The 12,829-nt window shown below is 43.7% G+C and overlaps 1 protein-coding gene across 7 annotated transcripts in view; it reads right to left on the bottom strand.

Moving 5' to 3' along the window:
* CADM1 (cell adhesion molecule 1) overlaps positions 1-12,829 on the bottom strand; it is a 309,393-nt gene that overhangs the window by 283,967 nt on the left and 12,597 nt on the right. The gene's annotated exons all lie outside the window — the stretch shown is intronic.

Here is a 12,829-nt window from a genome sequence, read left to right as displayed (position 1 = left end):
TCAACATTTACACAGTAAGAGAACCAGGAAGATACAGATGTCCTGGGTAAGGACTCGCCTGGAAGCAAGACAGCTTAGTAATCAACAACTGTATGTAGCTCACACTGAGGTAGTGCATTTTGGCATCCTACCATGCTAGTGAACAGGCCCTGAGATGGACACCATAACTGAAGTTAATAACCTACTGACTTCCTCAGAAAATGACAGACAACACTCAAGAAATAAATGTTACACCCAAGCCCTTTGGCAATTTTATTTACTACAATCTGCCATCCTTCCTATCAATGATTTTCAGATGGTGGGTCTTAAAATAAATTTAATGGGCCCCACCCTGTATTTGTGTGAATCAAAGACTGTAAATGGATAGGTCAGAATGGAGTAAGGTACAGCAGGTAGGAAAGGATACGAAAAGTAATGAATAGACTGAGGTGGACAGGATACGTGGGTTTGGGTTGATAAAAACAAGAAAGTAAGGAAAATATGAAAACAACTGGAAAACAACCATCAAGGCGCCCTGAACGTGGCGGCTTACTACGCACACAGCCATGCAGGTCATGATCAAAGAGCTTTTTGAAAAACATTGCCTTAAATGTCAATCCATGCTATAGCAACCTCTTATATAAACTCATGTTTTCATACTCTTCCCAAGGACAAGAGTCCAGTGGTTATTTCCAAAAAAGAAAGGAATTACCTATCCAGCTTTATGTAATAATCAAGGCAGAAGGACAGAAAACTAAAAAACAGAAGGCCGTTTTCTCAATCTGTAGTGAGACACCAGACCCAGGAGCCCTGCGATCTGAGACCGGCTTCAGCCATGCGGCTCTGTCCTGACAGATGCGCCACCACACTGAAGCCAGGCCGACCCCTGGCGAGTCCCTGACAGTGACGCTTCTGCTCCACACCCAGTGCTGGCAAACTAAGTGACACCCCGAGAACGGCGATCCACAGCGGGCCTGTGCGCATGTTCTTCCCAACCCTATTTGCACTGATGGCTTCTCTCCAAAAAGACGGACGGACTGCACTTCTTTGAGAAGCCTCTTCTCCAAGTTGCTGTTGTGGTTGGGACCCAGACGGAGACTGGGAAAACACACACACACACACACACCCTATACATTCAGTACAACAGATTCAGATTCTAGCAACACACACACACACACACACACACACACACACACCCTATACATTCAGTACAACAGATTCAGATTCTAGCAACACACACACACACACACACACACACCCTATACATTCAGTACAACAGATTCAGATTCTAGCAAGTCACAACCAGAAGAAATCTTAAAGACCACCAATTTCATTCCTAAACTCCCGACTATATAGAGTTTATATAATTTTGAAATAAAATAAATCCAGTATTTGGGCCACCAAAAATTCTTTTAACAAAAAGCACAAGTTCATTAAAGCATCATCAGTAGCAACTAAATAACTGAACTACAAACAGGAACCTTGCAAAGTGACATCGAAAGAAAAAGCGATATTGGAAAGCAAACATGAGAAAACAAGAGACATCTTGCACAGAGTTAGAAACCAGTCCGCAGAGGGTGCAGGAGATACAAACATTTCTCAAAGTCCGAGGTATCTAGACAAAATCAAGCAGTTAATAAATTTCTACAAAGCCTCATGTATTTACATGCGGCATCCATTTCAACTGATTTTTTAGACCTTTTAAATACCAGGTTTGTATCTTACCTTTTTCTCTAATTATAAAGGTACCACATATTCATTATAGAAATTTCAAACAATATGCAAATATATTACAAAGCATATTCCTTCATGAACCTGCTCTCCAGAGATACCATTGTTAACAGCTTTATGTTTATTCTTCAAATTTTAAATGAATATACTGATTAGACAATATGCATTATAGATTAATTATACCTAAAATATACATTTTCTTTAAGAAAAGTAGGATCATATACAACATATAGTACTCTGCAAAGTGCTTTTTTCAACCTATTGATATATCTTGAAAACCTTTTCCTGTCAGTAGACATAGATCTACATCATTCTTTTTAATGGCTACAAAGTATTCTATTATGGACAGACCATAATTTATTTAACCAGTGTCTTCCTGATAGGCATTTGGGTTATTTCCAATTTTTTGCTATTGAAAACAATGCAGCAGTTACATCCTCCTGTGTATATCTTTTAAGCTATTTCTGCAAGCTGAATTCCTTGAAATAGGTTTTTGTTTAGGGTCATAGAGTATGCTAAATTTTTTTTTTTTAATTATCCACTTAACTTTAATTCATATCTTTAAGGTAGCAATTGCTTTAATTAATTATTTTGATTTTCATCTTTAATACTTTTTTGAGAAAAATTTATTCTAGTCAAAATTAATTGCATAGGAATTAAATCAAAAGGTATGTTTTAACACATTACTGATCACTTATTAGAAAAAATGCTTTTTCTACATTCTACATAAAATGTCACAGCTTTAAGGAATTCCATATATACCATGCAATCCCAGGAGTATTAAATACTTTCAAATCCCACATTAGACTCAGAAGTTCTTCATTAACTCAAATAGATTCACTGTAATCACAGTTTGCTGTTTATCTTCCCAAAAAAAGAAAAAGAAACACAAGGATCCCCATTAAACAGTTTCAAAATCCGACCCAAAATAACCTACCAAATTGTCACTCCTAAATGAGTGCATAAGAGACTCAAAACACAAAAGTCATGACATTCAGAGTCTGATTTCCAGTAAATCACCCAGGACACGTTTCATAGCAAATAAAATACTTGCTGAGAAACATGGTTACCAGGGCAGCCATAACTGACCTTTTATGTTTTATTTATCAACCGTATTGCTGAATTATTCTCATTCTTGGAAACAAAGGAGAAAAATGTATTATAAACAATGATAATTAAGTAAGGGTCCCTTGCTCTGCACTAAACCATTCCTGCCAATTCTGTATTTATCCAACAGACATGCTAGTATCTGCTTCTGAGTTCTTGTGTGGGCTAAGGAAATAGATGGCAGACCCCACAGAAGCATTCACAAGTTACTGATACCAAACTTGATACTCTAGATGGACAGAGTATAATATGAGAGTCGAGTCTCACCAGACATTTGGGCAGACATAGGAATTCTGTACTACATCATCACAATGCCTGGCACCTAGCAGGTACTCTCTCAAAATATGGAATGAGTGAAACGTGGAATGAATGTATGTATGAAAGAATAAACCTACCTCTTAGAAATTAAATACTTAAAAAAAACTGGAAATTCCAAACATTTCACCTAACATCTACCATTTTACAAGCCCCAAATATTCTCATCCAAATATCACCACCACTTAGGAAAAAAATAGATTAGCCTACTTATTTTTAGCTTCCTAGAATATGGTTAGACCTGCTTGAACCTGGCAGAGGAAAAAAAAGTTATAAGAGAAAGAAAATGGTATAGAATTCTCAGTGTCCAAAATAGGACATTAAGAGCATTTTTTATGAATTGGATTTGTAATCCTTATCAAGGAGGCAGAAGGGGTACAGAAAAGAGAGCCCTGGGGCTGCACGTCAGAGGCCTGGGGCTCCTTCCCGGTCCTAGACTTACGTCACTCATTGCACTTTTTGGAGCCACAGTTCCCTCAGTCACAAGATGTGGTGGCTAGTCGGTAAAGTCCCTTTGGTGCTTATTGTCTGCGATACACCGACCTGCTTTGCTCTGAGACGTAAGAAGCCATCAGGGGCACCTCGGCAGCCTGGTACCTCTCCGGGAAGGAGGAGCACTCCGTCGGCCGCCCAGGCACGGCAGCCCTGAGCACATGAGGTCCCCACCTCAGCCGGTGCCCTCCGCGGCCCTGGAGTTCCCACCACAGCCGTTCCAAGGCTTCCCGGCCCTCCCTGCAGCTTCCCACCCACCTCGGCTCCAGCTTCCAAGGCCACGCTCCCTCTCGGTCCCCAGCCCTGCCACACACCATCTACCCACGTCACCCTTGTCCTCAGGGCCTTCCCGTCACCTCCAACTGGGAAGGAAGACGGTCCTTTCCCCGCCTCCTCTCCCAGCACACGCCCTCCCGGCCTGCATCACCACCCTTGCTCCCTGCGTGATCGACTCCCTCTCTTTTATCCACAATCTCCCATGCATATATTCTCAAGTCTCCCAATTTTAAAAAAATGTGTATATTTTTAGATTTCCCTCAATCCTACATCTCCTTATTTCCACCTCCTCCTCCCGGGCCCTCCTGCCACCAGCTAAGTCCCTTCAAACGCTTATCTACACTCGCCCTGCTCTTCTGCACACCCCACCCACCGCCGTCCACTCCCCATACTCACCACCGCACTGAGGGTGCTGGGCAGAGCCCCCTGTAACTGCCGACCCACAGACCACCGAGTCCGCGCTGGGCCCCTTGGGCTCATCTGCCCTTCTCCCGGCATCTGGCAGTGTTTCTCCCTCCCTCTCGCAGGATGCTTTTCTCTCTTGGCTCTGAAGCCAAGGGATCCTGGTTTTCCTCAAAATCCGACAGTCCTTCGAGTCCTCCAACGGTTCATCTGCCCGCCTTTCCCGGTTGATACTCCCCAGGCTTCTGTCCTTCGCTCCCCTCTTCTTCTTTCCCAGCATATGTGCTCCTCCGAGGAGAGCACCCCAGGACCTCGGCCCCAGAGGAGCAGAGCATCCCCACCGCATGCTGCGAACCACTCCAAAGCTCAGCAGCCCCCTTAGCCCCCCGGCCCTGCCCACCTTCTACTTCCCTACTGGTTAATGGCCCTACAACCCACCTGGGTGGCCAGGCCAGGGTCTGACCGTGAACCTGGACTCACGAAACCAACTCCCACCAGCACTGCACACCGAGCACCTCAGTAAAGGCCCTCGGCATCTCAGCTCGTCTTCCTAACCGTTCTCCTATCTCTGGTCTTGAAGTTCCACACCGCCAGGCTCCCCGCCCCCCACTGAGGCTCCCCCTGGGATAAAGCCCAGCTCCTCGTCATTACCAACTTGGTCCTTGGTGGCCCGTCTCCCTGTCTCCCTTTACTTTCTCCAGCTTCACATCCTGCTGCTCCCTCAAAGGCTCTTTCTCCCAGCCACACCAGGCTATTTGCAGTTCCCAGAATCTCCCATAACTTTTGTGCTTCCAAATCGGTCCACATATTATCTCCTGCTTGGAAAAACTCCTACTACCAGCTACATGGTTCTCTCTCCCACTCCTTCAGGACCCAGCTGCAGGGTACCCTGAAAGTCTTCCTGACTCTGTCTCCGTGCTGGGTCAGGGACTCCTCTCCACACCACTGCAGCCCCCCTGAACGATGTCCATTATGATTCTTAGCACATAGCTTTGTTGTTCTTACCATCTCCTGCACAGGAATCTAAAATCTAAGTCCCTGCAAGGAAGAGACCCTATACAATTCATCTCTGTAAATCTAGTACCATAGTGCTAGCCCACAGTAGGCGGTACACATGCCACACACACACATGCAGTACTGACTCAAAAAGGCATTAAGAAGCCAAGGACAAAATGTACAGTAACATTAATTTCACCTCCTGGACAAACACTACACCCTGAAGCTTCTCTGCGTTCACTATAGCACAGAGCCTTCTTGAGCTGAGTCCCAGGGTGATTCCATTTGTCACTGGAAGTAGAGATGGAAGACCTCATGACGTTGTTTTTCTTATAAAATGGTCAATTTCACTTAAGAAATATTTACTGTGCCCTGGACCTCGGGACTCCCCCGGAGAGTCAGCTCCTTCAGGAAACTGACAGTCTCACTGAATCCGTAGGACATGTATCGAGGAAGTTCGTACATATACATTTCTTCACATCAGTATTCTTTAAAATGCAGTAAGGCAAATGGGATCACACACGGAAGTTTTGTTTTCAAATGGAATATTCATTCCTCGTGTTAAGTTTCGAACAGAACTCAAAGCCCTTCTGCTGCCTCTCAGTTTTATTAGTTGTTAGGCTTCAAACCACTGTCACTGGGCAAGCGGAGAATGTGCAGTAATTACTTCCTATTTTCCCCTTCCCTTCTCTACCGTCTTTAAATCCGCAGTATCTCAATCCAACTGATGTCAGTAAATCGAGTCTGTCCCAACCTTTCTCTAAAACTCTTAAAAACTATTTGAATGAGGTGTTAAGCAGCTGTCAGTTATGGATTTGAAAATAAAAAAGAGCCTGAAAATTGTACGTTCAGGATAAAAAGATTAGGCGAAGCAATTCAGAATGTTTAAGAACTTTAAATCAAGTTAAAAGCAGTTACTATGGCCAGACCTCATGAAACTCCACTTAAGAGTCGCATTAACCTGGCAGTCAAAACTATTTAAAATGAATAATGTTTTTTTCACATTTCACTCACTTTCAGCATCACCCAAAAAAAAAAAGATAACAATGTGAATTGGCATACGGCAGCACAGACGTGTAACAGTCACCTTCAAGATGGAGCTTTCTAAGGACAAAGCTAGAGCTATTAATCTGCGCACTACATGAGCCATACCCCTCAAGGCCAAAAAGGATAATTCTTCAAATGAAGAAAGGATAATTAAGATATTCTAGAAGCTTTAGACATGGAAAGCAAAAGAGAAGTAGAGAGAAACGCACAATTTGGATGCCCACAATAGCTGAGCCCAAGATTCAACCCAAATCTACTGAATTTGGAGTGAATGTTGATATACTACCCCAACCTCTCTTCTCACTTCCTCCCCAGGTTAATGCTATGGACGATCATGAGAACTTGACTTTTTAATTCTTAGTCTAGTGTGCTGCCCAATAATGGTAGCCATTAGCCATATGTGGCTATTCAAATATAAATTAATTAAAATTAAACATAATTTAAAATTCAGCACCTCAGTTGCACTAGCCACATTTCAAGTGCTCAGTGGTCACATGCACTGGACAGCACAGACACAGAATATTTCCATCATCACAAAAAGTTCTCTTGACCAGTGCGGGAGAAGCATGGGTGGGAAAAAGACACCAAACTTGCCAGCTTCTGTTTCGGGGTGCCGAGCTACTTTCTGACCATTCTACATATGAGAAGACCAGTCATCTTCTAAAAGTAATATGCAAAACTTCCACAAGGATGTATCTTTTATGCAGAGTTCAGGAAATGCACAGTTTAACTCAGCAGGTTGCTGTATCAGGCCTGAGCTACACTCTCACTACTTGACTGTAAATCAAAATGCTCCCACACATCAATTTAATCCGTGACCCCCTGCTGATAATATGTGCTAAGGAACCATGCACGGTCTTTCTGGACTTGACACAGCACGCTGAAAACCGGGGTGGCAAGCATTAATCTACCTAAAGAATAGGAATTGCCGTTAAGCTGACCTAGATTCTTCCTGCCGTTCCAAAAGTGTTCCCTGTGCTACACTAGGATTTCTTGTTCTCCGGTGGTGGCTGTTAAAGCAGCACACTTCCAGAAAAACAGCTTCCGTTCATTCTTCCTCCACACTTGCGCCTGCCAACACTGTCTTTCATTATATGAAATACAAGGACAGTTGTGAGGTTCATTAATCTGCTCTTATTCAACACCAGAACCTCAAGAATCCTAATCAAGCATTTTAAGTATTATGGACGGGCTGAGCAGGCTCTCCACAGTCCCCTCTACCCCGGGAAAGGCACAATCTGATGCCCTGGTGGGCTCACTGCGCGCTAGCCCGGCAACCTGGAGCCTGGTCGCGGTGCGGCCACGTCCTCGCTGTGTGACTGGGTAAGTCAAGTCCCCTGACGCATTTCTTTCCTACATGACCTTCTCCACAGACTTGCCTCGCTGCCGAGGTGACCCTCCCCACTTCATAACTCCACCCCACATCAAGCCTGCCTGTCTCCCACCTACGCCTCCTTCCTCTTGCGGCGACACTCACCTCCCGTCCCCTGACTAGTCCTTCCCAGGGGTCATCAGAGCACCTTTCCTGTCCTCTAAAAGACATGCCCCTTAAGGTTCTACACGCACTGGTCTCCGGCACCTAACGGTCTTCGGCACACTGGGTATTTCAAGGGATGTGTGTCAAATCTGAATCAATGCATGATGTTATGAACTTAATTATCGACTCTTTATAGGAGACTTTCAAATCTGTAGCTCTAGCTCTCAACTTCTCCCCTAAACCCTAGTACCACATTTGAAACCACATGTAAACATTTCTGCCGTGTTCTAATGGCAGTCAAGTTCTAACATAACTAAAATCAAGTTCGTTGTCTTCCCTTACTAAACCTGTCATGTATTTTTATTTCTGTTCATTGGAATAGCCATTTTCCTAAACTACTCAAGTTCAAAATCAAAGCACACCTTCATTTCTAGTCTTTATTTTCCTTCAATACCCATTTCCAGCTAGCCACCAAATCCAATCAATTCTACCTCCATTCTTCTTCCAATGCCCTACTTGAAATCATTAAGTCTTATTTGAACTACTATACCCCCAAACCAATCCCTCATTTCTCATCAAAGCACAAACCACTGCCAGAATCACATTCCTAAAGCACCAATCTGATATTTCACTGTTCAAAATTCTGACAGCCCCAAAAACTCCCGAATCCAATGTAAACTCGGGGTTCACAGTGTCCCACAGTCTGGCCCCCAGCTCTCTTTTGCCAATCCCTTTTCTCACCGGCCCTTCCACATTTTCTGCTGGTAAGCCTTTATTTTGTCGTGGGGTTCTCCATCAACCTGGAATGCCCTTTCACCTCACATCTTGCTCAGTGGAAATCACCCCAGTTTTCAAGACCATCTAAATGGAAAGCCTTCTACACTCTACCTCCAAGATCCCTCCTTTAGGTCCCTCTGACGGAAAGACAGCGACAACAGCGATCTAAGACTCGAGCTCCTCGTCCCGGGCTCGGCTGAGGTGGGAACATCACGCCTTCGAGGGCCCCAAAGAGAGTATGAACAGAGGAGAAACGTAGACGAGGCGCCCTCGGAAGCCTGCCTGGCACTCTCATCCCCACTGTTTGGGACAGGAGGGACTCGTTCTGTCCAGGCCGGCGGTTTCCAAACCTCTTTAAAAGAGTGAAGCACTTTTTTCCGGAATCTACGAAGATCCAACATATAAATGTGGAGCTTCTCATGATGAAATAGTAGAATGCTCTGGGAATTAGCACCAGATAAATGTGATAAAATGAATGAACTCTGATCAGTTATTCCACTGTAAGTAGATTACATATTCATCTTTTCTTAAGTCTATCCTTTTCCAACCCTTTAGTTCACAAAAAGTTCAGGTCCAATCTTCAAGGTGATGACCCCATTTTTAAAATTCCTAAAACCTTGAAAAAAATACTATTAAAGTATAACTCTGTATGCACTCACCTTAGAAACAAGGATAAAGAGAGGTAATCATAGGTAAATTAATAATAAAATGGCAAATCATTTTGGTTTAAAAAAATTAAAGGTGAAGAAAAGTTCTGCTACTATGTTAGCCTGAAATTCTAACTTTCTAGGCCTGATTCATGCTCCTGCATGAATGGAAAATAATGCTTGAGGAGTAATGTTTGGAGAGGAAAGGAGAACTGAACAGAGTGGTTATTTTAAAAAAATCATCAACTTGTTTTCATGCAAATGACCAGAATAATGAAATAAGCAATCCCGCCACCAGGACCTAGAAGCAATTGTTTTTAAATAGGATGCTTGAAGCATTAGCCACCTAATTCTAGAAGAAATTGATTAACTAATCTTTTCTTTTCTGTGGGTAATACCAATCATACACTGCAAATTAACACACTGACAAAATCTGTATTTCAAAGATATAATTTCTCTTGAATATCACCATCAAATCATTATTTACTTGACAGTAGGTCATGCTGAAAAAGATACATTACCAAGATTTATGGTGGAAGGAAGAATTTAATGCTGCTAACTTGAAGGATTTCTTAAGAAGGCAATCTCTGACAAAATGTCCACCAAGAAAGGAAAAAATGGCACATGGCAGAAACCAAGGAGATCTGTCATTCTGCTCAAAACCTCAACTAATTGCAGTAATCCACACACAAAGCCTAAGAAATGCAAGCTGTGTAACCTAAGACAATACAGAGCTATACAGCTTCAAGGGAAGCATCGATAAAATACGATTCTCCATAATTCATAGCATTTAAAGCACCAAACACAGACTAGGCTTGATGCACGCCCTAGGCAGGGAAAAGAGAAGTCCGGATGGATGGACATGAATATGAAGGTAACATTTTAGAAAGACGCCATAAAATACACGTTATGACAGGTCCACCTCCCCCTCCCAGTAGTGCCAGGAAGTTAGAGTTACTGACACTGAGAAACAAGGCTGGCTCCCCCAACCCCTCAAAAATGCCTTGACAAGGTCACAGATATATCCGTGTCACAAATACATTCAAAAAATATTATAGCAATAAACTCTGGCTAGAGCGGAGTCCACCTCTGTGCTCACAGGAAAGAACAAACTCCAAACTTCTCCTAAATTAAAGGATAATGTTAGCAAACTCTCTCCCCCTCTGCGTATGACATCTCCCCACCTTCCATGTAAGACCTATAAGAAAGCTATTTAAAACTAGATCAGTTGCAGGCAATTAATTTTATAAGCTTAATTTTGTCACAGTCTTATTTAGCACCCACTACACAGTCACACGAACAGTGGAAGCATCGCCACAAAACAGAATGCCTTACCTGTCTCATTCTTTGTAAACACAGCAACAAGCCATTCCTCATGTTTGATCCAACTACTGTGATCTAGTTTTGATCCAGTAGCCACTGACTCCACATATATCTTTATTACCGTACAAGGAAAACTGTTCCCCTGAGGTTTAAATTTCCCTACATTCACCATGCCTCTCCTGAGGATTTATCTCAGTTTTAAGACCAGACTCTCATGAAAACTGAGGTGAAGAGGAGCAGATGGCTGCAGAGATTATTTTCTTGGTTTCTTGTTTCAACTCTTAAGTGCCAGTGTGGTCTCAGCAATGACTCAGAGACCTGCTGTCACAGGACTGTGGAGTGATTACACAAACGGGAAAGAGGTTCTCTTCTCTGGGCTGGGGGTCCACATCCTCCAACAACTGCCCAACAACCACACCTGAACAAGCAGACTACAAGTCCGTCCCCCAGGCTGTGAAAAAGTCAGGCATGTTAACAGCCCTTCATCCATTATGAGTGAACGAACAGCTTCTACTAAGAATTGTAGTTCTAAAAGCTGATGCTAAGAGAACCACTGAATTCACAAACACAAAGGCCTAGGACAAACGCTATACCCCAACTACCAGTATTCGGGACAAATGAGAAAAGATAGGTTTTATACATATTGGAGATCGATTGTGTAACAGGAAAATGGTGAGTGAATCAACAGCTTTTGGAATGATTCATTTTTATACTGGTCTTCAAGAATGAGTTAATATCATCGTGTTCTCTGTTCACATTTACGCTGAAAAGGCTGGAAATGATCTAAGGGGCAATGGATACCTTGTTCCCGACTCACTCCCTGCTCCAACACATGTTTACTGAACACATACTGTGTGCCTATACAAAGATGAGTGTAAGAAGTCCCTCTGGGCTGGGGGACACACACCTATGGATACATGTCAACGTGCAATAACGTAAGAAGCATTAAATGCCATGGAGTGGCTGGAGAAATGGTAGTGGAAACTGAAAGTAAAGCATTACATTCAGGCTGGAAATATATAAGATCTGAAAAAGAAACACTGGACCTGGGTCTTCAGGTACGCACAGGACTTCAACATGCGGACATGGACGAGCAGAGGGTGAGCCGTTTCTGTTGTCGCAAAGAAGCTAGATAAACACGAAATGCACAGGTACACAGAGGGAACCGGGGAAATTCAGAGAAGGACACAGACTGGAAGGAAAGAGCCAAGTCAGGAAAAGCCCTAGAGAGGTACAGAAAAGGGGGCCCAAGAAATGGCACCTAACAAACCTGGGAGGTGATGAAATTTCGAGGAGCTGGTGCTTGAGTTGATCTCCAAAGACAAGCGGGAATCAGCCACACAGACACAGGTGCTTCAGGACAAGGAACATCAAAAGGCAGAGAGGCCCGAGAGACCCGCGTTTACTCTGGGAACATGGTAGGCAACACCTGAAGCCAAGCCCTGAAGCCAGAACACGGGGCGTACAGCTGGCAAGAGATGAGCTGGAGAGGCAGACAGAAGTCAGGTGCGAAGGGCCATGCTCTAAGCGTATGAGCTTCATTTTCTCAGGCACCACAAAGACATTTAAAAGATTTAAAGCAAGAAAGTGACAATCAATGTGTGTTTTACAAAGATCCATCTAGAGCAGCGTTAAGGATGCATCATAAGGGATGAGACTCGCAGTGAATGGACCAATTAAAGGCCTCTAATATAGGTTTAAATCGACTTTCCTCCTCACAAGGATAAGGGTAAACTGAGACAGTGGCAGTAAAACGACAGGAGTGAATGTCAGAGATAGGACCGGCTTAGTAACTCAGAGAGGGGGAAGGACGGCAAAGGAGGAAGCGCCCTAAGAGGGTCCTGGATGCGCCTGACTCACTGGGTACCCGGTGGAGCCCTTCATCAGTGCAGGCAGCACAGGACAGAGGGAGGTGTGGGGAGGAAAACCGTTAGGTGCAGCTTTAGAAATGGTGAATTTTAGGACAAGCTAGGTAAGTGTTTAAAATGATGGGTTTTGAAGACAGATCTGGCGCTGCCGTGCGCTGTGTGTGCGTCTTGGATCAGAGGCCTACCAACCCGTCAGCTTCTCTGTCTGTGAAACGGAACCAGGAAGGTACCTCCTCTCAGGGAGACAGTGGGGACTGAATGAGTATGAATGAAGACGTAAGTAAATGACAGTTGCTCTTTTGTCTCTAACATGTTGGAGATAACTGTGCAACATCCAGACTGAGACACCCAGTGGGGAGTTTCAGAAGATGGCCTGAGGTTTAGGCACAGAG

Source organism: Manis javanica, chromosome 6, assembly GCF_040802235.1.
Source record: "Manis javanica isolate MJ-LG chromosome 6, MJ_LKY, whole genome shotgun sequence".
NCBI lineage: Eukaryota > Metazoa > Chordata > Mammalia > Pholidota > Manidae > Manis > Manis javanica.
The sequence above is the reverse complement of the archived record's forward strand: the minus strand, read 5'-3'. Positions and strand labels throughout refer to the sequence as shown.